General features: G+C 37.6%; 1 long non-coding RNA gene and 1 other non-coding gene across 2 annotated transcripts in view; both read left to right on the top strand.

Annotated features, from left to right (window-relative positions):
• Positions 1-26,815, top strand: part of LOC116527510 — a 78,613-nt gene that overhangs the window by 19,507 nt on the left and 32,291 nt on the right. The window lies entirely within an intron of this gene.
• Positions 26,114-26,200, top strand: LOC116527745. Its single transcript, XR_004258708.1, has one exon. It is a non-coding gene; the product is annotated as a small nucleolar RNA SNORD35 (small nucleolar RNA).

Raw genomic sequence — 26,815 nt, 5'->3', positions numbered from 1 at the left:
TTATTTTTGTCATTGTTGTTGAAGATCAGGTGATTGTAGATGTGTGGTTTATTTCTAGGTTCTCTATTCTCTTCCATGGGTATGTATGTTTTTATATCAGTACCATACTGTTTTGGTTACTGTAGCCTTATTAGCATAGTTTGAAGTCAGTTAATGCGATGTCAGCTTTGTTCTTTTTGCTTAGGATTGTTTTGGCTATTTGGGCTTATTTTTGTTCCATATGAATTTTAACATACTTTTCCAGTTCTGTGAAAAAGGATATTGGTAGTTTGATTGGAAGAGCATTGAATCAATAGGTTGCTTTGGGAAATATGGCCATTTTAATGACGTTGGTTCTTTCAATCCATGAGCATGGAATATTTTTCTGTTTGTGTCATATGTAATTTCTTTCAGCAATGTTTTGTATTTATCTTTTCTCTGCAGTATACAATCTGTTGTCAAGTAAATGCAGTAGTTATTTTATTTCAAATATTATATTTTTATCTCTAGATGTTTCATTTTGTTTTTTATCTTCCCTTTGTCTCTTCATTATCTTCAGGTAAAAAAAATTCTGAACATATTTATGATAGCTTTTCAAAATTTTTTGTGTGCAAATTCCATCAGCTCTGTCCTTCCTAGATCTGTTTCTATTGACTAATTTTCTTTTACTTACAAGTTACATTTTTTCTGCATCTTTTATGTTTAGTAATTTTTTTCTTTTGAGACAAGAGTCTTGCTCTGTCACTCAGATTGGAGTTCAGTAGCGCAAAAATGACTCACTACAGCCTTAACCTCCCAGATTCAAGGATCCTTCTATTTCAGTCTCCTGAGCAGCTAGAACCACAAGTGCATGTCACCATGCCTGGCTAATTTATTATTTTGTAACCTAGAGTTGGCATTTCCTCATCTGTGTAAGATTGGATAATAGTGCCTACTTCATAGAAATTACCAACGATTAGAAATAATTCTGTAAATGATCTGGCATAATTCTTAAAATGGGGCAGGCAAGTACTCTGACTGATAACTACATAGTTAGGATCTTCATCACTATCATCATCATTAGCAGTGTCACTGTAATTGGTTGCTTTATTACAAAGAATATGTGAGTGGGGCATGGGGTACACACATATATATGTATGTATGTGTGTATACACATACACATTCTTGGTTTCTTTATGTTGCTTAGAAAACTGATGGGACTATGCAAAGTAGCTTAGCTTATATTACAGAATTGGTTATGTCCTTATAACAAATAAAAGCAAATTTTCTTGTTCAGAAATGTTATAGTTGTAGAATCATTGAGAGATTCCTCCTGGGCTCTCCCTCTCTCCAAATATTTTTTAGTAGATGGCATTATATGCAAATACCAAGCCCACTGAATTTTTGTTGTGTTTATGGCCTTTCATATAAATAAATTACTTTGACCTTTAATAAATCATTTAATGATTGCCTACCTAGATAGCATTCAGTAAAATTGAAGAAATACACCAAGGATACCACTAATACATTAGCTACAGCTTAAAAACTCTATGTGCCACTTTTTTTCGCTTTATTATTTTCAGAGGGAATATCCTCTCTGTTGCATATACGGTGACATTGATGTCCAATTTCTCTCAGCTGTCTTTGTCACTCTAAATCGGAGATTGGCGAACTATGATTCATGGGCCACAGTTGACCCACCATCTATCTTTGTAACAAAACTTTATTGGAACACAGGCACACCCATTCATTTATGTATTATCTGTGGCTGCTTTTGTGCTATAATGGCAGAGTTCACATTTGCAGCAGAGAACATATGACCTATAAAGCCTAAAATACATTCTTTTTCAGAAATATTAACTAGTATAGTTGTAGTAATCATTGAGAGATTCTCTGGTCTTTTACAGACCTTTGCAAATTCCCTTCTCTAAATCAATAAACCCCAGGCTTTGGAACTCTGCTGGCCCTCATGTGTCATATGTTTGATCAGCCTCATCTTGACCATTCATAAAGTAGAAAGAGCAATTTCCTAAGATGAACCCTGAAATAGTTTCAAACCATCCTTTTAAAAATATAAGCATGGGTATCATAATGTTTTAATAATTAAAAGGTAATTTAAAAATAATTTGTAACATGGTTTTTTAGTTTGATATATATCCATACTTAGCAAATGCTAATGATTATTTTAAGAAGGGTGGGGTGGGCCTATATTTTGTCTGTAAGGATACTAATAATCCATGTTCTACTTGTAATTTTACTTGCAATTATTTCCCGTATCCTCCATTTCCTTCCAAAGAAAAGGAAGTGTCACTGTTTTCCAGAAAAGTCTTTGTTTTCTCAACTGGTGGCCTATCCTCGCTGCTTAATGATGAGAAGTTTATTTTGCAAAGTAAGCTCTTAGAGATATATGGTGTAATTATCATGTAACAGTGGAACAAAAGCCAACCATGTATTGCCAACTTATCTGGCTAGGGCAATTTTTCTCTTTAGAGAACAGATTGTGATCCCTGTATTGTGCTAGTTACATTGGCTACTTTCAAATTTGTAGGTTGAAATTGAGAAAATAGTCATTGTTGGGGGCATGGGACGTGGAATGAGCTCTCTCTCCTTCTCTCTCTCAAATCTTTTGAGAAGAGGAGGCAAAATTCAGGCAGCTAGAAAACACACACCAACTCTTGATTTTAGTAAATCACTTGAGAGCAGACAGGCACATGACACAACAGTGTTGGAAATAAAATGTTGGAGTCATAAAGAAAATGAGCACTCAAGCAAAAGATTTCTCAGCAAGGCAAATTTGTTTCTGCAGAAGGGTGCTGCTCACAGGTCTGGTCACCACAAGAGCACACCAAACAAAGAAGGGAAGGGGTTTTTATTCCTAACACAGTTTGTCCCTGCTATTATGTCCTGCCTCCATTGACTAGAGCTGGACCACACAATCTAAACTAAACCCAGTTGGCTAACTTGAAGAGTGTGGGCAGTGGGTTACACTGGAGGGAAGGGTAGCTTTGGCAGGAAGAGCTGTTATGGTGGGAGGGGTAATTTACAGAGTGAGTAGCAGATGTGGGCTCTGTAGATTAGGACTGGTGGGAAAGTTGTTTACTGAAACTAGGATAGGGAGACACAAAGAACAAGGAAGTTTGACCTTGAAAGTGGGTAACAACAAGGGACCTAAATAGCCAAACCCTTTGAAGGAGAATTCCTTCTTGTATCTGACAAACAGGTAGCTCTAAAAATGTGAAAATACAACAGCATAGACACCAAAAGAAATCCTCTCACAAAAGGCAGGCTCCAGTTTGATTTTGTACCAGAGGTTAAAGATTAGAAGCTTTAGGCCAGGTGCAATGGCTTATGCCATAATCCCAGCACTTTGGGAGGCTGAAGTGGGCTAATCACCTGAGGTCAGGAGTCCGAGGTGAGCCTGGCCAACATGGCAAAGCCCCGTCTCTATTAAAAATACAAAAAATTAGCCTGGCATGGTGGCACCTGCCTGTAAGTCCAGCTGCTTGGGAGGCTAAGGCAGGAGAATCACTTGATCCTGGGAGGCAGAGGTTGCAGTGAGCTAAGATGGTGCAACTGAACACCAGTTTGGGTGACAGAGTGAGACTCCATCTTAAAAAAAAGTTAGAAGCTTTATAAAATGTTATTTTGTTTCTAATAGAACTTTGCATTTTAAAGCTCCATCTCTTTTGTGTACATCTGAAGTAAATTATTTTGCAGTCTCTGATTCATTTCCTATTTCATGATAACACTTTTTCTTTCTAAATATTGAAACTTTCTCTTAATATTTTTAGAATTATTATTATCTTTCATTTCTTTGCTGTATGGCACTTTTCTGAGTTAATGAAACAAACTTTCCCATTTACTCTTTCATCTAGTTTCTTTCAAAAGTTCTGGGAAATATTTCCTCGCATGAAAGGTATCTACATTTTTAATATATTTAACTTTAACAGATTAAAGGCTTATTATTGCCAAAATGCTTTTCCAGGAGTTTTGGGAGATAAAAGGAAAGGACAAAATATGGACTCTCTCCTTAATCTTTTAATGTTAGTTATATGTAAATTTTTACTGGCTATAAGATTTGGGAACAATGATACATGGGTGGATATTAATAGAGTAGAATAGCATCTGTGTTACAATATATAAGTAGGTCACAATAATAGTATAGACAAATATACTGCTGTGAAAGCATTAGCAGTATATTTTTGTGTAGTTTTAAAACGTGGTTATTGTTCACGTACTGAGAGCTTCGCTTTCTCTCCCATGCCATCTTTACATCAGAAAGAATCCATGTATCTTATCTGCTTAGTTATTATTCTCTGTCAGTCTCTTTGGGATTGCAGTTATTTTGCTTAGTTCTCTTCAATCTATGGCATCAGAGTCAGTCTGTGTTTTTCATTCTTACTCCAAATAGATCCATGTCTGTACTGGCTCTAGCATCTCAATTATGAGATTATCATTGCTAATCTAGCAATTAGTCCTTCCTCTCATCCATCTTCTCTGGTTTATTTTCTATAAGCAGAGCTAGTTAATGAATAAATTACTTTGGTTATGTGCCCACATGGATCAGAATAGTAAGAAGTGTCATATACTGGAGAGAGAATAGAGTAAAGGCTAAGTCTGTAAATCCACATTATCTAGGTTTAAACCTTTGCTCTGTTACATAAATGGACAGTTGCTGGCAAGTTATTTGCCTTTCTGTTTCCTATGTCAAATGGAAATATTGACAGTATTTGACTCACACTCAGTGGAGCAGATTAAATGACGTTATTCCTATAAAGTGTACAGAAGAATATTAGGCATAGAGAGACCACTCAATATATGATGTTTTATTACCATTAAAGATAAGCAGGCAGGCTTGGAAAAAGATTTCCCTCTTTTACTTTTGCTTTTGAAGATAAAAGCATGTCTCTGTCTACATTTTGAGGATTTCACATTTTTGTGGTCAGTATTTGCTGTGGGAGGCCATGAATAAATGTGATAAATTGGGATAACTTTTGGGAAAACAAAAGGTTTGGATTGTGATTAAAGAAAACTCATGGTAGGGAAAACAGTAGGAAAGAGATTGCAAACTGTGCCAGACATCAGTATCGAAGAGTAAAGACCAATTGTTAAGATGCCTCTAAAATAAATGTGGCTGGAAAAGTATTCAGAGTTTATGAGGATGATGAAAATTCTGATCTTTAGGAAAGTCATGTTACAAAAGGGAAGGTCACTTGATGACTGCCATGGAACTGCCTGGTATGTGATGATACAGGACACATCTGTCCCAGTATAGATTGTTCCATTGGAGAGTTTTACATTCTTTGTGGACAAGTCTGTACTGAAGCCTAGAATTCAGAATTGGAAATTCTGGATTAGATCCATTTGGAAAGTCTTGATTATTCCCTAGTTTCATCTTTTAGAATTTTTCTACAGCATGTTGACAGTTGGCCTCTGCCTTAACATCTCTTAAGCTCAGATGGATCCCTGTACATCAGGATTACCCAGTCCTCCTTTGAACAGTTCTGATATACAGCAAGGCATTTTAACTTTGAGCTACCGATGGTCTCCCCATTATTTATCCTCCTAGTTGTGGAGTTGGTTCCTTTCACTCGGCTGTGGTGTGAATATTTGTCTCCCCACAAATTTATTTATATATTGAAATCATAACCCCAAAGGTAATGGTATTAAGAGATGAACTTTTGGAAAATGATTAGGTCATGTGGGTAGAGTCCTCATGAATGTGGTTAATGTTTTTTATAAGGGTTTTTTTTTAAATAAGGGATTTTTTTTATAAAGGTTTATTAAAAAGGCCGAAGGGAGCTTGCTAGCCCCTTCCACCCTGTGAAGACACAATGTAAAGGTACCATCTTAGTTCGTATATAGGATTTTTTTTTTATAGTAGTGGGAGTAAGCCAAATGGACTAAGACAGGCACTCACAGCAGCTTGATCCTGTATCTATCCTGGCAATTACCATAATTGTTTACTTACCCCAGTAATGTTGAAGTATTACAATTATACTGACCAAGACTAATCTCTGGCAAGTCATCAAAACTTTGAGGACAACTGTGACTGCAAACGAGTCTCCAGCAACTTTTATCCACCTTACAAACAATGTTATTTGCGAAAATACATCTTGCTATTTTTTAAAGAAATTCAATTTTTCTCTTTAAGTATTGATATTTTACAGTTATTCCAGTTTGTGTACATTTTGAGAAAGTCATAACACTGTTGGCTACATGTGCTGCTTACCTCCTTAAATCATCATTGGAAAGTCTTCTAGCTTCTTTGGCTAACCATATAAAACCATAGGAGGATTTGGTATTCACTCCAAATAGATTATGATAGCGTCAATTTCAGAGCTATGCCTTTGTTTTTTAGGAGCTCTTGTGCCTAACACAGTGCCTAGAACTTTTCAAAGTTTCCATGGATGAATAATAAAATGAAAATGTCACTAAATTTAATTAAACTTTTTTTTTTTTTTAAAAAGACACTTTACAAAAGAAGACATACATGAGGTCAACAAACATATGAAAAAATACTCATCATCACTGGTCATCAGAGAAATGCAAATCAAAACCACATTGAGATACCATCTCACGCCAGTTAGAATGGTGATCATTAAAAAATCTGGAGACAACAGATCCTGGAGAGGATGTGGAGAAATAGGAACACTTTTGCACTGTTGGTGGGAGTGTAAATTAGTTCAACTATTGTGCAAGACAGTGTGGCGATGCCTCAAGGACCTAGAAATAGAAATTCCATTTGACCCAGCAATCCCATTACTGGGTATATATCCAAAGGATTACAAATCGTTCTACTATAAGGACACGTGCACACGAATGTTCATTGCAGCACTGTTTACAATAGCAAAGACCTGGAGCCAACCCAAATGCCCATCGACGGTAGACTGGATAGGGAAAATGTGGCACATATACAACATGGAATATTATGCAGCCATCAAAAACGATGAGTTTGGGTCCTTTGTAGGGACATGGATGAACCTGGAAACCATCATTCTCAGCAAACTGACAGAAGAGCAGAAGATCAAACACCGCATGTTCTCACTCATAGGTAGGTATTGAACAATGAGAACACATGGACACAGGGAGGGGAGCACTACACACTGGGGTCAGTTGGAGGGAAATAGGGGAGGGACGGTGGGGGGTGGGGAGCTGGGGAGAAATAGCAATGGGAGAGATGCCAGATGTAGGTGATGGGGAGGAAGGCAGCAAATCACACTGCCACGTGTGTACCTGTGCAATAATCTTGCGTGTTCTTCACATGTACCCCAAAACCTAAAATGCAATAAAATAAATAAATGGAAAAAAATAATTAAAAAAAAAAATAAAAAGGGGACCCTACATTACTTTGGCTTTTCCTGAAACATTTAGGAAGCGCCCTGATTCTTCTGGGAATATAACATTAGTTGAAATCATTAGGACTTTAGTATTTTTGCTTATGATTGTTTCTTTTCTTTTCTTGAGTGCACATTTTGAATTAGTTTTCAGAAGCTGAGTTTTGGAACCTCTGAGCCACGCTATTAACCAAGTAATTTAGCAGTGTGAAAGTGCTTTCGGGGAGATAGAGCCAGGAGAAGTAATTTCTCTTCTCACCACTGACTAGAACTTTGGAAACTGCCATTTTACCTCCTGAAGTTAGTGATAGTAGTGAGTAGCTTCTATTTTAAATACAGCCTTCCACAGTGCTTTTATAAAGTTTGCCCTGGCATCCCTGAACATCCTGTTAATTAAGAATTCACAGCCCTGTTTCTCCTTCATTCTCCTCCATGGCTGTGCTGTCAGGTTTTGCTTTTCTTCCTTAGTAACAGAAACTGAAATTAGAATTCCGAGTGGAGGCTCACTCCCCAAGGAGACCGAGAACACCATGCTCTTCTGAACTTGCTCTTTCCTAGAGCATCTGTCAGTTATGGCTCACTTGTTAAAACGTGGACATTTCACCATTCTGTCATTCACTTAGAAATAGTGTATACCCCTTGGGCAAGTAGTTTCTTTGCAGAAAGAAGTGTAATAGAAATCCTTAGTTAATAAATCACTATTTTAATCGTGCACTCATGAATATAAACAACACTTTTCTCAAGTAGCCTGTTGGTAGATAACTCCAATTTAAAGGACTTTTGAAATAAATGGGGGTATTAATATCTATCTCATTGGGTTGTTATAACTATTAAGTGAGCTAATGTATTTAAATTGGTTTGCGTTATGGCTGAGAAATAACAGATAGTTAATAAAGTTTATTATTGTTAATATCTTTATAGTAATAAGTACATATGTAACATAAATAAAACAAACTACTAATTATTTAACTAAATTTCCAGAAAGCCTAGGGAGCGAGCAATAATCTTACTGTAAATCAGCCCTAAGTTTGCAGTCATAAGCATGAAGGATCAACTTGCTTTTTATTTTGTACATTTCTTTTAAATCAATTAAATTTGATGAATTTTGAATAGAAAACAGATAATTGACAAGAATAAAGGAGCCATCATATCACTGTTAATGAATGCATGACTGCAAAAGAGTTTGATGTATCATAGTGAAGATGTAAGTTCATTTCTGAACCCAACCGAAGATCAGGCTGCTTATTCTCATGGCCCGTTAACAAGATGCAGATGAATTGGGAATGAAGGGAGGTTTTCATTTCTGTAACTGGTTATGGGGAGAAGGCCTGGAAATTTTCACCAGATCAACTCAAAATCACAAAGTTTTCCAGAGTTTATATATCTTCTAAGCTACATGTCTACGAGTAAGAGTGTATTAATCTAAAGACGTAAATGATTCACTCCTTTTAATCTATAACTAAGATCTAAGTCCTGAAGACCTTTCCCTGAAGTCTCAGGAAGTTTACTTAATCTAGATGGGTCCAGGTGTCAGGGGTGATTACCTTTATCTTGTCTCCTGCTAAATCATGGAGGTTAGGGGAGTTCCTTTAGTCCCCAATAAAGCCTGTTTGTGAAGGTCTGGGGAATTCCTTCAGACCCCCAATAAAACTTTTTAAATGCTAAAGGGGTCATGTTAAGAATTCCTTTGTTATCTTGTCATGCATCAAGGTCCAGGAAAGGCCAAAGCAAAACTCTAGGTGGGCTTTTGTTACATTCCAGCCTTTGTATGAGGGCACTGGCTCTATCAGATTTTAACATTTAACCTAACTACTCAGTCAATGCTGAAACTGTTGTAATGGAGGTCTGCATTAGTGAGACCTGGCTTGCCCTAGTTGACATACTCTTCACCTTCCTACGACATACTATTTTTATTTTCTGTTTTAAAGCCCAAGGAGGACTGATTTTGGTAGCTGGCTTTTAAAGGCCATTTCCTTTCTTAACTTCAGTTTCAGCTTAAGTATATGTTTCAAAGCTAAGGATACATAAAGCTGCTAAGTTTAATGTGACACACCAAATATATATAGGCTGTTGATCATTTTTTTCTGAAGAATAATATTGTCTTTATTTTACACACCTTCAATTTAATGTGCAGTTGGAGTGATAACTGTTTCTCATGAAGAAATTTACTAATTATCTCACTTAAATTTGTGTTGAGTTACAGCAACTTGCTTTCCAAAAATAGACAAGCGGTAAGGTGGAAAAGATTTTTGTTAAGTTTACCATATTATTTTAGAAAGCATAGTACCTTTTCTGAAGTTTGTAAACTTGTTATCTTGGTATTTTCTGGGATTGGAACAGTTCAAAACAAATTTATAGTATTTTCACTGTGTTAGAATTTCTTTACCAAATTGACTTAAACAGGCAAAGCTTAGTATGGTTTACAAAAGAGAATTATTTAAATTTATTTTTAGTAATCTGCCCCAATTCCTCATTTACTGTTATGAACTTGCTGAGGCAGACATGTAATTTCTCTGGGCCTTTTTCAAATCTTTATGTGAACCTGTAAGTATATAATTGAGGGCAGTTTTCAGTCTCTCACTTGTATTAATTTGGTGTATGTGTTTTAAAAAAGGATAGGTAATAGATTAGGGCAGGAATCTCATACAAAAGGCAGAACTGCACGTAATTTTTACCGTGAAACTAGGAATGACATTTATATGCCTACATAGATAAGTTATCAGGTGTTTTGGAAAATTGGCCACAAAGTGTTTTGAACAATATTACTTTTCTGTTGTTGCAGAAATTCAGTCTCAGGAGGTAATGGTTTTATAAAGGTGTTGGGAAGTGGTAGTATTCTAGATGTATTCTGAAACATAGAGGCCACAGAATTTCTTGACAATTGGATGTAGGTATACGAAAAATACAGGCATCAAGAATGACCCTAGGGATTTTGGCCTAAGTAACTGGAAGGATGGAGTCATCATCCTGTGAGAGAGAACGATTAAAATGAAGTGTTTTTTGGGGCAAATATTGAATTTCGGAACTGTTAATTTTTTTTTACTTAAAGGTTAGTGTGATAGAAATGTTAATTGTGAGACGCCTATTACATATCAGTGAATAACTTCCCTTTGCTTCCCAGAATCCTTTTCTATTCTTCTCCTTTACCCTATCCTCCAATAGATTGATCTATGTTCATTTCACTGGTAGATCCCTTTGCCCTTTGGCTCTTGATTATGTTCAGTCAATAGGGAGTGCATAGACGGGAGGGAGATGGAAAGTGAGGTTATAGATCTATTCTCCTGGCTTCCTCACAGTCCTATTTTTTCCCTCAATTTCTCTGTATTACTTACCCTAGCAAATGTTCCCACTATTTTCCTGGTGTCCTCATCTATACAATTCTCTTCTTCCAGTTTCTAGTAACTATCTCTTCCCCTCATGGTTTTGGACTTGTAGTTCTTAACAGCTCTGTTGCTGCTGACCCAGAGTCATTGTACTAACTACCCTAGATTCCCCCATCCCCTCCCTACAGCTTTGTAAATAGTCACTTTGTAAACAAACCTTCCTTAAATCTTCTTATTTTAGGATGCCTTCTGGGTCTTATCAGGACCGTAAATGCTATAACATCCAAGTGGAACCAAAGAGGAAGATATTGATTACTCCTGGCATTCAGAAGAGAAGTCTGGCTTGCAGATATAAATTTGGAGTCATTAGCCTATAGATGACATTTAAAATTGTGAGTCTGGAAGAGATTACCAAGAAAACAAGTATAGATAGAGAGGAGAAAAAGAGGCAGAACTGGGCTTGATCTGGAAAAAAAACAGAAATCTGCAAAGGAATCTAAGGAGGAACAGCTAGTGAGGTTGAAGGAAAACTGAGTTTAGTGTTCTGGAGGCAGCATGAAGGAAGCACAGCAAAGAGAATGAGGGAAATCAGCTGCGTCAAATTCTCCTGATAGTTAAGTATTATCCAGTCAGTGACTTGGCCATTATATTGAGCAACATTATAGAGACGAAAACTGTTTGAAGTATGTTGAAACAAAGAGTACAGAAACTTTTAGAAAAGATTTTTGCCTCAGTGGGATGCAGAACAATGAGGTGAGAGCTGGTGGTAAAAGTGGGGTCAAGATCAGAAGAATGAGAGGTTTTCATACATATTCTCTTGGTAATCTCTTCCAGACCCATGACTTTGCATACTGTAAACATGCATACCCTTGATTGTAAGTGATGTTCCAGGGAGTGGAAACAGAATGTGCCAAGCCTGAATCAGAGAGAAATCTTAGTGCATTTAAGGAATGAACAATTGCTAGTAGCTCAACATGCCTATCAGATCAGTGAAAACAGAGATGAGATCTTTAGTTCAATAGTCTAGGAGGTGCTGAGTCCTGTCAGCAACCATGTGACTCAGCTTGCAAGTGGATTCTCCTTTTGAGTGTTGAGATTTCTGCCATCCTGGCTGGTGCTTTGGTAATAGCCTGGCAAGAGACTGGGCAAGAAGATCCAGATAAGTCATGGCCAGATTCATGACTTGCAGAAATTAGGAGATAATACAATTTGAATTATAAGGTTTTGGAGTAATTTGTTATCCAGCAACAGACAAAAACAGTGTTTCAGAAAATTACTCCAGATGACATTACAGCATCAAGAATAAATTAGAGAGGGGCAAGATTAGAAGCAGTCACTCAAATGAGGAGTCCACTTGTAGAGATGCAGGTGAGAAATGACAGCTGCAGACTACTGTACTCTTGTATAGCCTGGAATGATGTTTCTTCATGTTATTTGTGAAAGGAAAATATCTTGGCCCCCCAAAATCACTAAGGAAAACTCAAGCTGGAAACTGCTTAAGGCAAACCTGCGTCCCATTCTACTTAACGTTATCCCTCTGCTCACTCAGATAGATGCATATTTGATTGCCTTCTTTGGAAAGGCTAATCAGAAACTCAAAAGAATGCAACCACTTATGTCTCACCCATTTGTGGCCTGGAAGGTACCTCCCTATTTCCAGCCCTCCTGCCTTTGCTTCAAATTGTCCCACCTTTCCAAACTGAACCAACAGTGCTAGTGTAGCATACCTTACAATTGTTATATTTAAATTTTTGGTACCACAAAAAAAGTAGCACTTGAATATAAATTTCCTCAGCAAGACAATTTACTTCTGTAGAAGGGTGTGGCTCACAAATAGAACAATGGCAAGCGCTCTGGTGGATAAGGGAGGGGAAGGGGTATTTATTCCCGACAGAGGTTGCCCCTATTGCTGTGTCGTTCCCCTACTGACTAGGGCTGGACCGCACAGTCTAAGCTAACTCTGATTGGCTGTTTAAGAGAGTAGGGCTATGAGCAGGAGTCGTGGGGTGGGTAGTTTGGTGGTAAGGACAGTTACGGGCAGGTCAGGGCAGGTAGCTAGGGGTCAGAGCAGGTGACCGGAACAGGTGACTGGGATGATTCAGAATGGAGCAGGGAACCAGGGGAACAGACATGAACCACTGATTAGAACTGGTGGAAAAATTCACTGAAACTACAAAAAAGTTAAAGTTTAAAATGGAGAATTAAAGAATAAGAGAGCTGAACATACTGACATGCTGATTCTTTGAAGAGAAACTTGGAGTTCACTATATTTAACATATTGATCCATTCCATGCAGTTAAGTCTTATGTTTGCACCTCTATCATAATATACACCCCATGGCCCTTAAAATTCCAGTGAAAAAAGATTGCAGGTTAATCACTGGAGTGCTTAAAATTAAGCAGATTAATTTTAAGTGCATATCTGTAACTTGAAATGTAGTGCATTACATTATTTCCACCCATCAATATCTTAGCATGGATGACTTTATCAAAATGACAGGAGCAGGAGAGAATAGAACACAGGACAAGAGGGCTATTTTCATGGATAAAAGGGAAAAGAAAAGCATGCTTAATTCCAGTGTCTAGAACCCAGCATATAGTAAGTGTAAGAGTTAAAGAAAGAGGAAAGAAACACGAAATGCAGCTTGGCAGTCAAAGACAGGTTTTCTTTAGTTAAAACCTGACAGGTGCTTCTGGGTGATTGTGGTCAGGAGTGCTTTCTCTTTTAGACTAAGAGTATATATTGGTTTTAGGGTGAGGGTGCTTATCACAAGCTTGGAATATTTACGTGTATGGAGAAGTTTATGGTGGGGTTGGAATCTCTCTGGAAGGAGGGGAGGTCATCTTGGGGCAGACGTCTTTCTGGCCTGGAGGGGGGTTATCTCAAGGCTGACATCTTCTGGCCAGAGGGGGCTTATCTAGGAGTTAGCATGTCTCTGGTTGGGGAGAAATTTGGAATGTTTCTGGTTGGAGATGTTATTTGTGGTTTATGATCATGCTGACCTTCGCCGTTATGCTGATGCCCTTTGGATTTAGGTGGTTTTTCATTAAGGTGAACTTTAGAATAAGCTCCTTGTCCAAGATGGCAACACCCCTGCTCTGTCAGTAAGTGCTTGATCAATATTGAATAAATTAACAAACTGGGATATAAATGCTGGGATGAGATAACTCTCACATTCAGGGAAAAATATGAGGGTATAACAGGTTTGGAGAGGGTTGGGGTAGTAGTGGAAAGAGAAAGTGAGACACAAAAGAGGAATTTAGGAGGAGGTACTACCAATAAATTACCAACTTTACAGTTTTGTCTAGACCTGCCCTTGGTTAATTTTTAGAAAAAAACTAGACACATCATGATAAAGCTGAAGGTTAGCATACTTAGAGGATCTGAGGTAGTATATTGTATTGCATAGGTTTGAAATGGGTGTTTTGTTCCTTAAATATTCAGATAGTAAATATAGATATAGGTTCTGGAGAAATATCCCTTAACGTATTCTGTCTATATCAGGGAAAGTTCCACTGAAAGAGGCTTCCAGCGTGCTCTGTGATTGAGGATGAAACTCCATAAAATTTCAAGTCTGTGAATGAAAAGATATTGTTCTTATTCCTACATGTTTGGTAGAGTTGGAGTTTTGGTGTTGAGATTTTACTGAGCTTTATCTAATATTATACTAGGTAGGCTGTGTTTACAGGGACCAGAAAGGATTGTATGATTATTGCAATTTAAAAACTCAACTGATAATGGAATATTTTAAGCTACAATGCCAAGAAGGATTTAAATGTTTCTTGTTTTTCTATTTCTAATTATACAATTGTCTTTTCTGCTTAATTTTAGAATGCCCACGGCATGATTTAATATGTTTAATTTTACTACCATCATATTCTGAGGATAAAGATTAAGGACTTTTGTTTATATTTTCTCCAAAGTTTATTATTTTTCAGTAGGTTTTTTCTTAATTGTGTAAAATGGTGATATTTATTTTAACCTTCAGATTAAGCAAATGAATTAAGCATCATACAGATAACATTGAAGCTAATATTTATTTCCCCCTGTTTCTAAATAAAAATGGAGAACTTAAATGTGCTGGGATCACAGTTTGTAATGTAAAAAGTTTTTACACCATGTGCTCTGTTTGGAATATAGCTTTCAGTACTTTATGCTTTGGGGGGAAAATTGAATATCTTAAAATTCCACCCTTTACACCACATGCACTAGTTATTAGTGAAGTCAACATATTGTGTGACTGTCTTCATTATTACTTTATGACCACATGTGATTAACTAATAGCTTTTCTTTTTTATCCTTTCAATGTACAAAAACTTTCAGAATACCCAATACAGCTGTTCCATATAATGACACTGTCTCATTAGTTTGATGCATTTGGGCATACATACTAACAAGGACAGTAGCAAGGAAAAAATACTTTATTTCTGTCTTCCCTAGTGTTCCTTTTTGAAGTAAAACATTTTCCACTAATGGATGTAGCAGCTCAAATGTAACCAAAGGAAAAAGCTCAGGAAAAGGCACAGATGGTCTCATTGGACTCTAGAGGAACTACTTGTCTATATCAGTGACACTCTCTTCCTGGATTTTCTACCTGTTTGCACAGCATAAAATTAATTTTTCAGGTAACACTTCCATAGCCATAATTAATGTCAAGGCTCTAATTTCCTGATGTGGGCAGATGAAGAGTTACTCAGCTAAAAATAGATCAGCTTAACAGCCCCTATAAAACCTTGTGGCCCCTTTCAATTAAGAGATTTTTCTGCAATGGATGGCAGCACACAGTGCATTATTCATATGCATTTTTGCCTCAGCCATTGGCATGCATCATAAATTACACCATGGGGCTCACCTTTTTCTGAGGAAGAGACAGTATCTTTCTTTCAGACAAATACTAAATTGGACTTCCTGGGCCATAACTGACATTGATAGTTTTGTCAGTAATAAACTTGAAAAAGTTTTTTCCCCACTCTGGAATCTTCTATTTGTTAGAAAACTGTCAATAGCTAAGTGGAGATTCATGTTAGTATATTTGAAAATTAATGCCCATTCCACTGACAATATTTTATGAAATAGGGGTCCTACGTAAATTGCAACATTCAAGAAGACAGAAATTTTAAGCTGCCAAACTGCAGCTGCAGCCAAACACTAATTTTTATTAAAAGAGTTTCAATGGCTAGGAAGGAAATGAAATCTGTCTGAAGATTCACATTCACCATTCTGTTTGTTGATGCATTACTAGACTCTGCTAAATTTGATTTCTGTTAGTCTTTCCTTAAATACATTGATTTTTAAATTTATTTTAATTAATTTTTAATTTTTGTGGGTACATAGTAGGTGTATATGTTTATTGGGAACATGAGACCATTAGATACAGGTATAAAATGCATAATAACTACATGAGTGTAAATCAGGTATTCATCACCTCAACCATTTATTCTTTCTTTGTGTCATGATCAATCCAGTTATACTCTTTTAGATATTTTATAATGTACTAGAAATTATTGTTTACTGTAGTCACCCTGTTGTGTTATCAAATCCTAGAATTTATTCATTCTAACTGTATTGTTGTATCCACTAATCATTTCTGTTCCTCCCCACCCCCAGACCATACCACTGTACTTCCCAGCCTTTGAAAACCATTCTTCTACTCTCAACATCTGTGAGTTCAATTGTTTTTAATTTTTAGCTTCCAAAAACAAGTGAGAACATGCAACATTTGTCTTTGTGTGCCCTGCTTATTTCAGTTAACATAATGACCTCCAGTTCCATCCATGTTTTTGCAAATGATAGGCTTTCATTCTTTTCTGTGCCTGAATAGTATTCCATTGTGTATCTGTACCACATTTTCTTTATCACTTCTTTGTTGTTGAACACTTAGGTTGCTCCCAAATCTTGGCTATTGTGAATAGTGCTGCAATAAATATGAGATTACAGATATCCCTTTGATATATTGATTTCCTTCCTTTTGGATATATACCTAGCAATGGGATTGCTGTATCATATGGTAGTTCTATTTTCGGTTTGTGAGGAATCTCCATATTGTTCTCTGTAGTGGTTGCAGAAATTTTCATTCCCACCTACAGTATACGAGGGTACCCTTTCTCCACATTTTCACCAGCATTTGTTATTGACTGTCTTTTAGATAGAAGCCATTTTAACTGGAATGAGATGATATCTCATTGTGGTTTGATTTGCATTTCTCTGATGATCATTGATGTTGAGATCCTTTTTATATGCCTGTTTGTAGTACTTCTTTTGAGAAATGTCTATTCAGATTTTTGCCCATTTAAAAATCTATTTGATTTTTTTTTCCCATAGTATTGAGTTCCTTATATATTCTGGTTATTAATCCATTGTCAGTTAGTTTACAAATAATATCTCCCATTTTGTGGATTATTTCTTTACTTTGTTGATTGTTTCCTTTGCTGTGCAAAAACTTTTTAACTTGACATGATACCATTTTTCCATGTTTGCTTTATTTACCTGTGCTTGTGGGGTGTGACTCAAGAAATCTTTGGCCAGACCAATGTCCAAGAGAGTTTCTCTAATGTTCTCTTTCAGTAATTTCATAGTTTGAGGTCTTAGATTTAATCTTTAGTCCATTTTGATTTTATTTTTGCATATGGTGAAAGATAGGGGTCTAGTGTCATTCTTTTGCATATGAATATTCAGTTTTCTCAGATACATTTGTTGACAAGACTGTTCTTTCCCCAGTGTATGTCTTTGGCAACTTCGTCAAAAATAAGTTTCTTATGAATGAATGAATTTATTTCTGGGTTCTTTTTTTCTGTTCTGTCAGTTTATGTGTCTGTTTTTATTCCAGTAGTATGCTGTTTTGGCTACTATGCCTCTACAGTATAATTCGAAGTCAGGTAATGTGATTCCTCTGGTTTTATTCTTTTAGCTTTGGCTATTCTGTCTCTTTCATTGTTCCATATACATTTTAGATTTTTTTTATTTCTATGATGAATGACACTGGTATTTTGATAGGAATTACACTTAATCTGTAGATTGTTTTCCATACTATAGGCATGTCAACAATATTGACTCTTCTAATCCTTGAACATGGTGTTAGATTTCTATTTTGTGTGTGTCATCTTCAGTTTCTTTTATGAATGTTTTAGTTTTAATTGTAGAGATCTTTTATTTCTTTGCTTCTGTTGATTCATAGGTACTTTATTTTTTTTGTAGCTATTATAAATGGGATTACTTTCTTGATCAATTTTTCACATTGTTCAGTTGACATAGGAAATGCTACTGATATTTGCATGATAACTTTGTATCCTGCGATTTTACTAAATCTATGAGGTCTAATAGGATTTTTTGGTGCAGTCTTTACATTTTTCCAAATAAAAGATCCCCTGCCAACAAGCATAATTTGACTTTTCCTTTTAACTTGGATGCCCTTTATTTTTTTTTTCCTGCCTGATTGCTCTAGCCAGGACTTCCAGTATAATGATGCATACCAAGGGTGAAAATGAGCATCCTTGTCATATTTCAGATTTTAGAGGAAAGGCTTTTAGTTTTTCTACATTTCAGTGTGATACTAGCTGTGAGTCGGTCTATATGGCTTTTATCGGGCTGAAGTTTTGATAAAGTTTGGCTGTATGCCCACTCAAATCTCATTTTGTAGCTTCTATAATCCCTGTGTTTCGAGGGAAGAAGCCGGTGGGAGGTAATTTCTCCCATGATGTTCTCACAATAGTGAGTGAGTTCTCATGAGATCTGATGGTTTTATTAAGGGCTCTTCTCACTTTTCTCAGCACTTCTGCCTCCTGTCACCATGTGAAGAAGGATGTGTTTGCTTCCTCATCTGCCATAAATGTAAGTTTCCTGAAGTCTCCCAAGCTATGTGGAACTGTAAATCAATTAAACTTCTTTCCTTTATAAATTACCCAGTCTTGGGCAGTTCTTTATAGCAGTGTGAGAACAGACTAATGCTGTGAATTGGTACTGAGGGTGGGGTGCTACAATAAGAATACCCAAATATGTGGAAGTGACTTTGGAACTGGTAACAAGCAGAGGTTTGAACAGTTTGGAGGGTTCAGAAGAAGGCAGGGAATGTGGGAAAGTTTGGAACTTTCTAGAAACTTGGAAGGCTCAGCATACGGAAGATGTGGGAAGGTTTGGAACTCCTTAGAGACTTGTTGAATGGCTTTGACCAAAATGCTGATGGTGTTATGGAAAATGAAGTTCGGGCTGAGGTAGTCTCAGAGGGAGAAACTGTTGGGAACTGGAGTAAAGATGACTCTTGCTATGCTTTAGCAAAGAGACTGGTAGCTTTTTGCCTCTGCCCTAGAGATCTATGGAAATTTGAACTTGATTTAGATGATTTAGGAAATCTGGTAGAAGAAATTTCTAAGCAACAAAGCATTCAAGAGGTGACAGAGCACAAAAGTTTGGAAAATTTGCAGCCTGATAACGATAGAAAAGAAAAACCCATTTTTTGAGGACTAATTCAAAATAACTGTGGAAATTTGCATAAGTAACAAGAAGCCAAATGCTAGTCACCAAGAAAATGGGGAAAATGTCTCCAGGATGCATCTTTAACCTTCAAAGCAGCCCCTCCCATCACAGACCTGGAGGCCTAGTAGGACATAATTATTTCCTGGACCAGGGCCAGGACCCCCTGCTCTATGTAGCCTAGGGACTTGGTGCCCTGCACCCCTGCTGCTCCAGTCATGGCTTAAAGGGGTCAAGGTACAGCTCAGGCCATGGCTTCAGAGGGTGTAAACCACAAGTCTTGGCAGCTTCCATATGGTGTTGAGTCTGCAAGTGCACAGAAATAATTTCAGTGAATATATGGAAATGTTTGGATGTTCAAGCAGAAGTTTGCTGCAAGAATGGGGCCCTCACAAGTTACCTCTGCTAGGGCAGTACAGCAGGGAAATGTGGGGTCAGAGCTCCCACACAGTCTTCACTGGGGCACTGCCTAGTGAAGCTGTGAGGAGAGGGCCACCCAGACCCCACAATAGTAGATCCACCAACGGCTTGCACTGTGTACCTGGAAAAAACAGACACTGAATGTCAGCCATGAATGCAACCAGGAAGGGGACTGTGCCTTGCAAAGTCACAGGGATGGAGCTGCCTAAGACCATGGGAGCTCACCTCTTGCATTGGTGTGACCTGGATGTGAGACATTGAGTCAAAGAAGAATATTTTGTTATCCTGGCCTATTGGATTTTGATCTTGCATGGGGCCTGGAACCCCCTCATTTTGGCCAATTTCTCCCATTTGGAATGGATGAATTTACAATGCCTGTATCTCCCATTGTAACTAGGAAGTAACTAACTTGCTTTTGATTTAACAGGCTCATAGGCAGAAGGGACTTGCCTTGTCTCAGATGGTACTTTGGACTTGGTCTTTTAAGTTATTGCTGGAATGAGCAAAGATTTTAGGGAATTGTTGGAAAGGCATGGTTGTGTTTTGAAATGTGAGCATATGAGATTTGGGAGGGGCCAGGATGGAATGATATGGTTTGGTTGTGTCCCCACTCAAATCTCATCTTGAATTGTGTTTTCCATATTCCTATGTGTCATGGGAGGGCCCTGGTGGAAGGTAGTGGAATCATGGGGGCAGGTACCCCATGATATTCTCATGATAGTGAGTTCTCATAAGATCTGATGGTTTTATAAGGGGCTTTTCCCCCTTTGCTTGGCACTTCTCTCTCCTTCAACCATTTGAAGAAGGACATGTTTGCCTCTCCTTCCACCATGATTTTAAGTTTCCTGAGGCCTCCTCAGACATGTGGAAATACTGCTTTATTTTATGGGTTACACTGTCTTGGGCAGTTCATTATAGCAGTGTGAGAATAGACTAATACAGGTACATTCCTTCTATACTCAGTTGTTTGAACACTTTTATCATGAAGGGATGTCGAATTTTATCAAATGACTTTTTAATATCATTTGTCATGATCATAAGTTTTTGTGCTTTATTCTGTTGATATGATGTATCACATTGCTTTGCTTATGTTGAACCATCCTTGTACCCCTAGGATAAATCCCTCTTGGTGATAATGAACAATTTTTTAAATGTGTTGTTGGATTTAGTTTGCCAGTATTTTGTTGAGGATTTTTGTATCAATATTTATGAGGGATATTGGCTTGTAATATTTGTTTTTTGATGTGTCTTTTATTTTAGTATCTGGGTAACACTGGGCATATAGAATGAGTTTTGGAAGTATTCCCGCTTCCTCTATTTTTTGGAGTGGTGTAGGTAGGATTGCTATTAATTCTGTAAGTGTTTGGTAGAATTCAGCAGTGAAGCCATCGTGTCTCAGCCTTTTTTTTTTAACTGGGAGGCTTTTTATTATGGCTTCAATCTTCTTACTTGTTATCTGTGTGTTCACTTTTTGGATTTCTTCATAATTCCATCTTGATAGGTTGTATGTGTCTAGAAATGTATTTATTTCTTTTACACTTTCCAATATACTGACATATTGTTGCTCATAGTAGCCTCTAATTATCGTTTGAATTTCTGTGGTATCCGTTGGAATGTCTCCTCTTTTTATCTCCAATTTAATTTATTTTACTAGGCTCTCTTTTTTCTTAGTCTGGCTAAAAATTTGTCAATTTTGTTTATCTTTTCAAAAACTACCTTTTATTTTATTGATCATGTATATTTTTCTTCATTTTTAATTCATTTATTTCTTCTCTGATATTTGTAATTTCTTTTTTTTTTGAAGTGTTAACTGTGTTCAATTTTTTTTCCTTTTTTTTCTTTTGTTTTTATTCCATTTTAGGTTTTGGGGAACATGTGAAGAACATGCAAGATTGTTGCATAGGTACACATGTGGCAGTGTGATTTGCTGCCTTCCTCCCCATCACCTATATCTGGCATTTCTCCCCATGCCATCTCTCCCCAACTCCCCACCCCCCGCTGTCCCTCCCCTATTTCCTCCCAACAGACCCCAGTGTGTAGCGCTCCCCTCTCTGTGTCCATGTGTTCTCATTGCTCAACACCCACCTATGAGTGAGAACATGCGGTGTTTGATTTTCTGCTCTTGTGTCAGTTTGCTGAGAATGATGGTTTCCAGGTTCATCCATGTCCCTACACAGGACACGAACTCATCGTTTTTGATGGCTGCATAATATTCCATGGTGTATATGTGCCACATTTTCCTAGTTCTTTAAGATTATTAGGTAGTTTACTTAAAGTTTTTCTACTGTTTTGATGTAGGCCATTGTAGATCTAAACTTTCCTCTTAGTACTGCTTTCACTGTATTCCATAGGTTTTGACCTGTTGTGTACCCATTATTATTTGTTTTAAAATATTTTTAAATTTCCTTTTAAATTTCTTCATTGACCCACTGGTCATTCAGGAGCATATTGTTTAATTTCCATGTTCAGAGAAAATGCTTGATATGATTTCATTTTTTGGAAAATTTTTTAGGCTAGTTTTGTGGCCTAACAAAATGGTCTATTCTTGAGAATGCTCCCATGCTGAGGAGAATGTGTATTTGGCAGCTGTTGGATGAGATATTCTGTAAAAACTCTGTGAGGTCCATTTGGTCTATAGTGCAGATTAAATCCAGTATTTCTTTGTTGATATTCTGTCAGGACGCTGAAAGTAGGGTGTTGATGACTCCAGTTATTATTGGATTGTGGTGTGCTTCTCTTTATAGTTCTATTAATATTTCATTTATATATCTGGGTGCTCCAGTGTTGGGTGAATATACATATTTTAAAATGTTATATCCTCTTTTGAATTTATTTCTTTGTCATTAGAATGGCCTTCCTTGTCTCTTTTTGTAGTTTTTTTCTGAAATCTCTTTTTTCAGATGTGATTATAGCTACTTCTGTTCTTTTTTGGTTTCCATTTGCATGGATTGTTTTTTTCCATCTCCTTATTTCTAGTCAGTGCATTTCCTTATAAATTGTTGTTGTTGTTTTTTAAATTATTTATTCAATCACTTTTATGTCTTTTGGAGAGGTTAGTCCATGTACCGTCAGTGTTATTATTGATAAGTAAAGACTTCTGCCATTTTCTTATTTGTTTTCTGGTTGTTTTGTAGTCTTTGATTCCTTCTTTCTTTCCTTCCTGTCTTTCTTTTAGTGAGGTAATTTACTCTGGTGGTATGTTTTAATTTCTTGCCTATTATGTTTTGTGTATCTGTTATATATTTTTTGATTTGTGGTTACCATGAGGTTTGCAAGTAATACCTTATAATTCATTATTTTAATCTGATGACAAGTTAGCACAGATTGCATAAACAAACTAATTAACAAACAAGCAAAGAGAAAGCTTATAAAAACTATACTTGTAAACTTCATCCCACTGCTTTTCAACTTTTTATTGTTTCTGTTTATATCTTATTGTACTGTATATATCTTGAAATGTTGTGGTTATTATTTTTGATCACTTCATCATTTAGTTTTTCTCCTCAGGATATGAGTAGCTTACACATCACGATTACAGTGTTACAATATTCTATGATTGTCTATGTGTTTACTATTTCCAGTGAGTTTTGTACCTAAATATTTTTTTTTTTTTAAGATTGGGTCTCACTCTGTTACCCAGGCTGGAGTGCAGTGGCATGATCATGGTTTTACCATGTTCCTAAGACTGGTTTCAAACTCCTGAGTTCAAGCAATCCACCCACCTTGGAAAGTGCTGCAATTATGGGTGTAAGCCACCACACCTGGCCTCCAGATAACTTCTTGTTGCTCATGGATGTCCTTTTCTTTCAGACTGAAGAATTCCCTTTAGCATTTCTTGTAGGACAGTTCTGGTGTTGATGAACATCTTCACTTTTTTGTTTGTTCTGGGAAAGTTTTTATTTGTTCTGTATGTTTGAAGAATACTTTCATTGGACATACTATTCTAGGATAATTTTTTTTCTTTTAGCAATTTAAGTATGTCTTGCCACTTTCTCCAGATAGGAAGGATTTCCAGTGAGAAGTCTGCTTCCAGACATATTAGAACTCCATTATATTTTGTTTCTTTTTTCTCTTGCTGCTTTTAATATCCTTTTTTAATCCTTGACCTTTGGCAGTTTGATTAGTAAATATCTTGAGATAGTCTTCTTCGGGTTAAATCTACTTGATGTTCTATAACATTCTTGTATTTGAATATTGAGATCTTTCTCTAGGTTTGAGAAGTGCTCTTTAATTATCTCTTTGAATAAATATTCTACCTCTCTCTCTCTCTCTCTCCCTCTCTGTCTCTCTCTCTCCCCCCACTCCTTTTTAAGACCAATAACTTAAAGATTTGCCCCTTTGAAACTATTTTCTATATTCTGTAGAAATGCTTCATTGTTTTTTTTTCGTTTTTCCTTCTGTCTCTTCTAATTGTTTATTTTCAAACAGACTGTCTTTAAGCTCATTAATTCTTCCTGCATAATCCATTTTGCTTTTAAAAGAATCTGTTGCATTCTTCATTATGTCACTTGAACTTTTCAGCAGTAGAATTTCTGCTTGATTCTTTTTAATTATTTCAAGCTCTTTGTTAAATTTATCCAATAGGATTCTGAATTCTTTCTCTGTTATCTTGAATTTCATTGAATTTCCCCAAAACAGCTATTTTGAATCTTCTGAATTCTCTGAAAGATCTCATATCTCTGTCTCTCTAGGATTGGTCACTGGTGCCTCGTTAGTTTAGTAAGGTCATGTTTTCCTGTATTGTCTTGATGCTTATGTATATTTGATCACTGTCTGGGCATTGAAGAGTTAAATATTTATTGTAGTCTTCACAGTCTGGGTTTGATTGTACTCATTGTTATTGACAATGCTTTCCAGTTATTCAAAGGGACTTGGGTGTTGTAATCTAAGTTTTTGTTATTGCAGCCATATTTTCATTAGCAGGCACCACAAGCCCAGTAATGCTGTGGCTCTTATAGCCTCACAGAGGTCTGTCTGCTCTTGCAGTCTTGTATAACATCTGGAAGAATTCTCGATTACCAGGCAGAGTCTCTTTTTGTCTTCCCCTACTTTCTCCCAAAGAGAGTCTCTCTCTCTTTCTCTCTCTCTCTCTCTCTCTTTCTCTCTCTCTCTCTCTCTCTCTCTCTCTCTCTCTCTCTCTCTCTGCTGAGCTTCCTGGAGCTGGGGGAGGTTGAACCAGCACACCCAGAACCCACGGCAAGCACTACTTGGCTAATGCTGTGATTATTCACAGCCCAAAGGTTCTTCAGTCAGCAAGTAATAAATGGTGTCAGAACTGGGCCCTTCCCTTTAAGGCAGTGGGTTCTTTTCTGGCCCAAAGAGTATCTAGAAGTGTCATCTGGGAGCTTGGGCCTGAAATGGGGGCTTCAAAACTCTGCTTGGTGCCCTATCCTGTTGTTGCTGAGCTGATATTTTAGTTGCAAGACAAAGTTCTCATTACTCTTTACTGTCCTCTCCTCAGGCAGAAAGAAGGAGTCTATCCCAGAGTTGGGAGCTGCACTGCCTGCAGGTTACATGCCCCACAAGTCTACTGGCTTTGAGATCAGCACAGCACCAGTACTTACCCAGGAATTGCTGTCCTTGTGGTCTAGATTGCCTTTTTAAGCTTACTTAGAACCCCAGAGCACTTTTGCCTGCAGTGCTGACGCTTGCCAGAACTTAGGCTCTAACCACTGAGATGAGTGATTCCTCTCTGTGTAGGGCTGGTCTCTATGCAACCTCCATGGGCATTGGCTGTGTTCTGCCTGGTATTTGTTTCTGCTGTGACAGGGTAGCACTGAGTTCCAATGCGAAGTCTCACAATCACTGTGCTCTCCCTTCCCTAAGTATACAGTTTATCTCTACACTCAATGGATGCCCACTGCTGCAGGATGGGAGAGGGGTAGCAATTCCAGACTGTTATTTCTACTGTCTTCAGTGCCTCTTTCAGTGATATAAAGCTAAAATTTGGCTCTGTGATCACTCACCTGTGTTTTGGTTCTTATAAAGGTGGTTTTATTGTGTTCATGCTTGTCCACTTTGGTGTTCTTGTGGGGAAGGGGATGATTGGTGTAGGCTTCTATTTGGCCATCTTACTGTACCTGATTTCTCTTATTCTTATACTATGAATTTTATTTTAATTTGTGTAATCCTGAAGAACAATGGACACTGAAAACATTTTTTTTTTTTTTTTGAGACGGAGTCTTGCTTTGTCACCAGGCTGGAGTGCAGTGGTGCGATCTCAGCTAACTGCAACCTCCACCTCCCAGGTCAAAGTGATTCCCCTGCTTCAGCCTTCTGAGTAGCTGGGACTATAGGCACGCGCCACCACACCCAGCTAATTTTTTGCATTTTTTAGTAGAGACAGAGTTTCATCATGTTGGCCAGGATGGTCTCTAACTTCTGACTTGGTGATACACCTGCCTTGGCCTCCCAAAGTACCAGGATTTTAACCATGAGGCATGGTGCCTAGCCAAAACTTTTAGGTTTAACATCTACAAAAGGGAAGTACAAGACTTGGAAAACAACGATTGCAAATTAACAATGTTTAATTCATTTATACCCTTGTTTGGTCCTAAAAGGATTTCATGAAGGTTTTTTTTTTAACAAAGTATAAAATATAATAAAATTGGCAGATGATGTCTGTTTTCACGATGGTCTTCAGATACCCACACGGGCACTGCTGAGAAAGCCATTTGGTAAAACTGATGCTGGAAACGGGGGCTTGCTTAGAATCCCTGCTCAGCTGCTCTGGTTCCCAGTATGCCTCAGGTTACCCATGGCCCGCTTTTCACATGGGACCTGAGCTATGATCTGCCCCTCCTCCTAGGTGTAGTGACAAAGATGAAGATGCAGAGGACCATTGTCATCCGCCGAGACTACCTGCACTACATCCGCAAGTACAACCGCTTCGAGAAGCGCCACAAGAACATGTCTGTACACCTGTCCCCCTGCTTCAGGTGAGCACAGGGGCCCATCAGCTTGCTCAGGCCACTCTCCCGGCCTTCAGATTACAGGCCGGTCCAATTTAAGGCCAACTGAGGGGGAGGCAGTGACTGAAGGGGCATCTCTGGGAAGCCCAGAATCTCAGGATTTGTATATCATTTGTTCTTCAGAATTTAAGTGTTCCACAGGTTGAATATCTCTACCTGAAATGCTTGGGAGGCTGAGGCGGGCGAATCACGAGGTCAGGAGTTCAACATTAGCTTGCCCAACATAGTAAAACCCGTCTCTACTGAAAAATACAAAAAATTAGCCGGGCCTGGTGGTGGGCGCTTGTAATATCACCTACTCAGGAGGCTGAGGCAGGAGAATTGCTGGAACCCAGGAGGC

The sequence above is a fragment of the Sapajus apella genome, unplaced genomic scaffold, assembly GCF_009761245.1.
Source record: "Sapajus apella isolate SASKATOON/1434 unplaced genomic scaffold, GSC_monkey_1.0 scaffold55, whole genome shotgun sequence".
Classification (NCBI taxonomy): Eukaryota; Metazoa; Chordata; class Mammalia; order Primates; family Cebidae; genus Sapajus; species Sapajus apella.
Note: the sequence above shows the minus strand (reverse complement) of the source record. Positions and strands in the feature narration are given on the sequence as shown.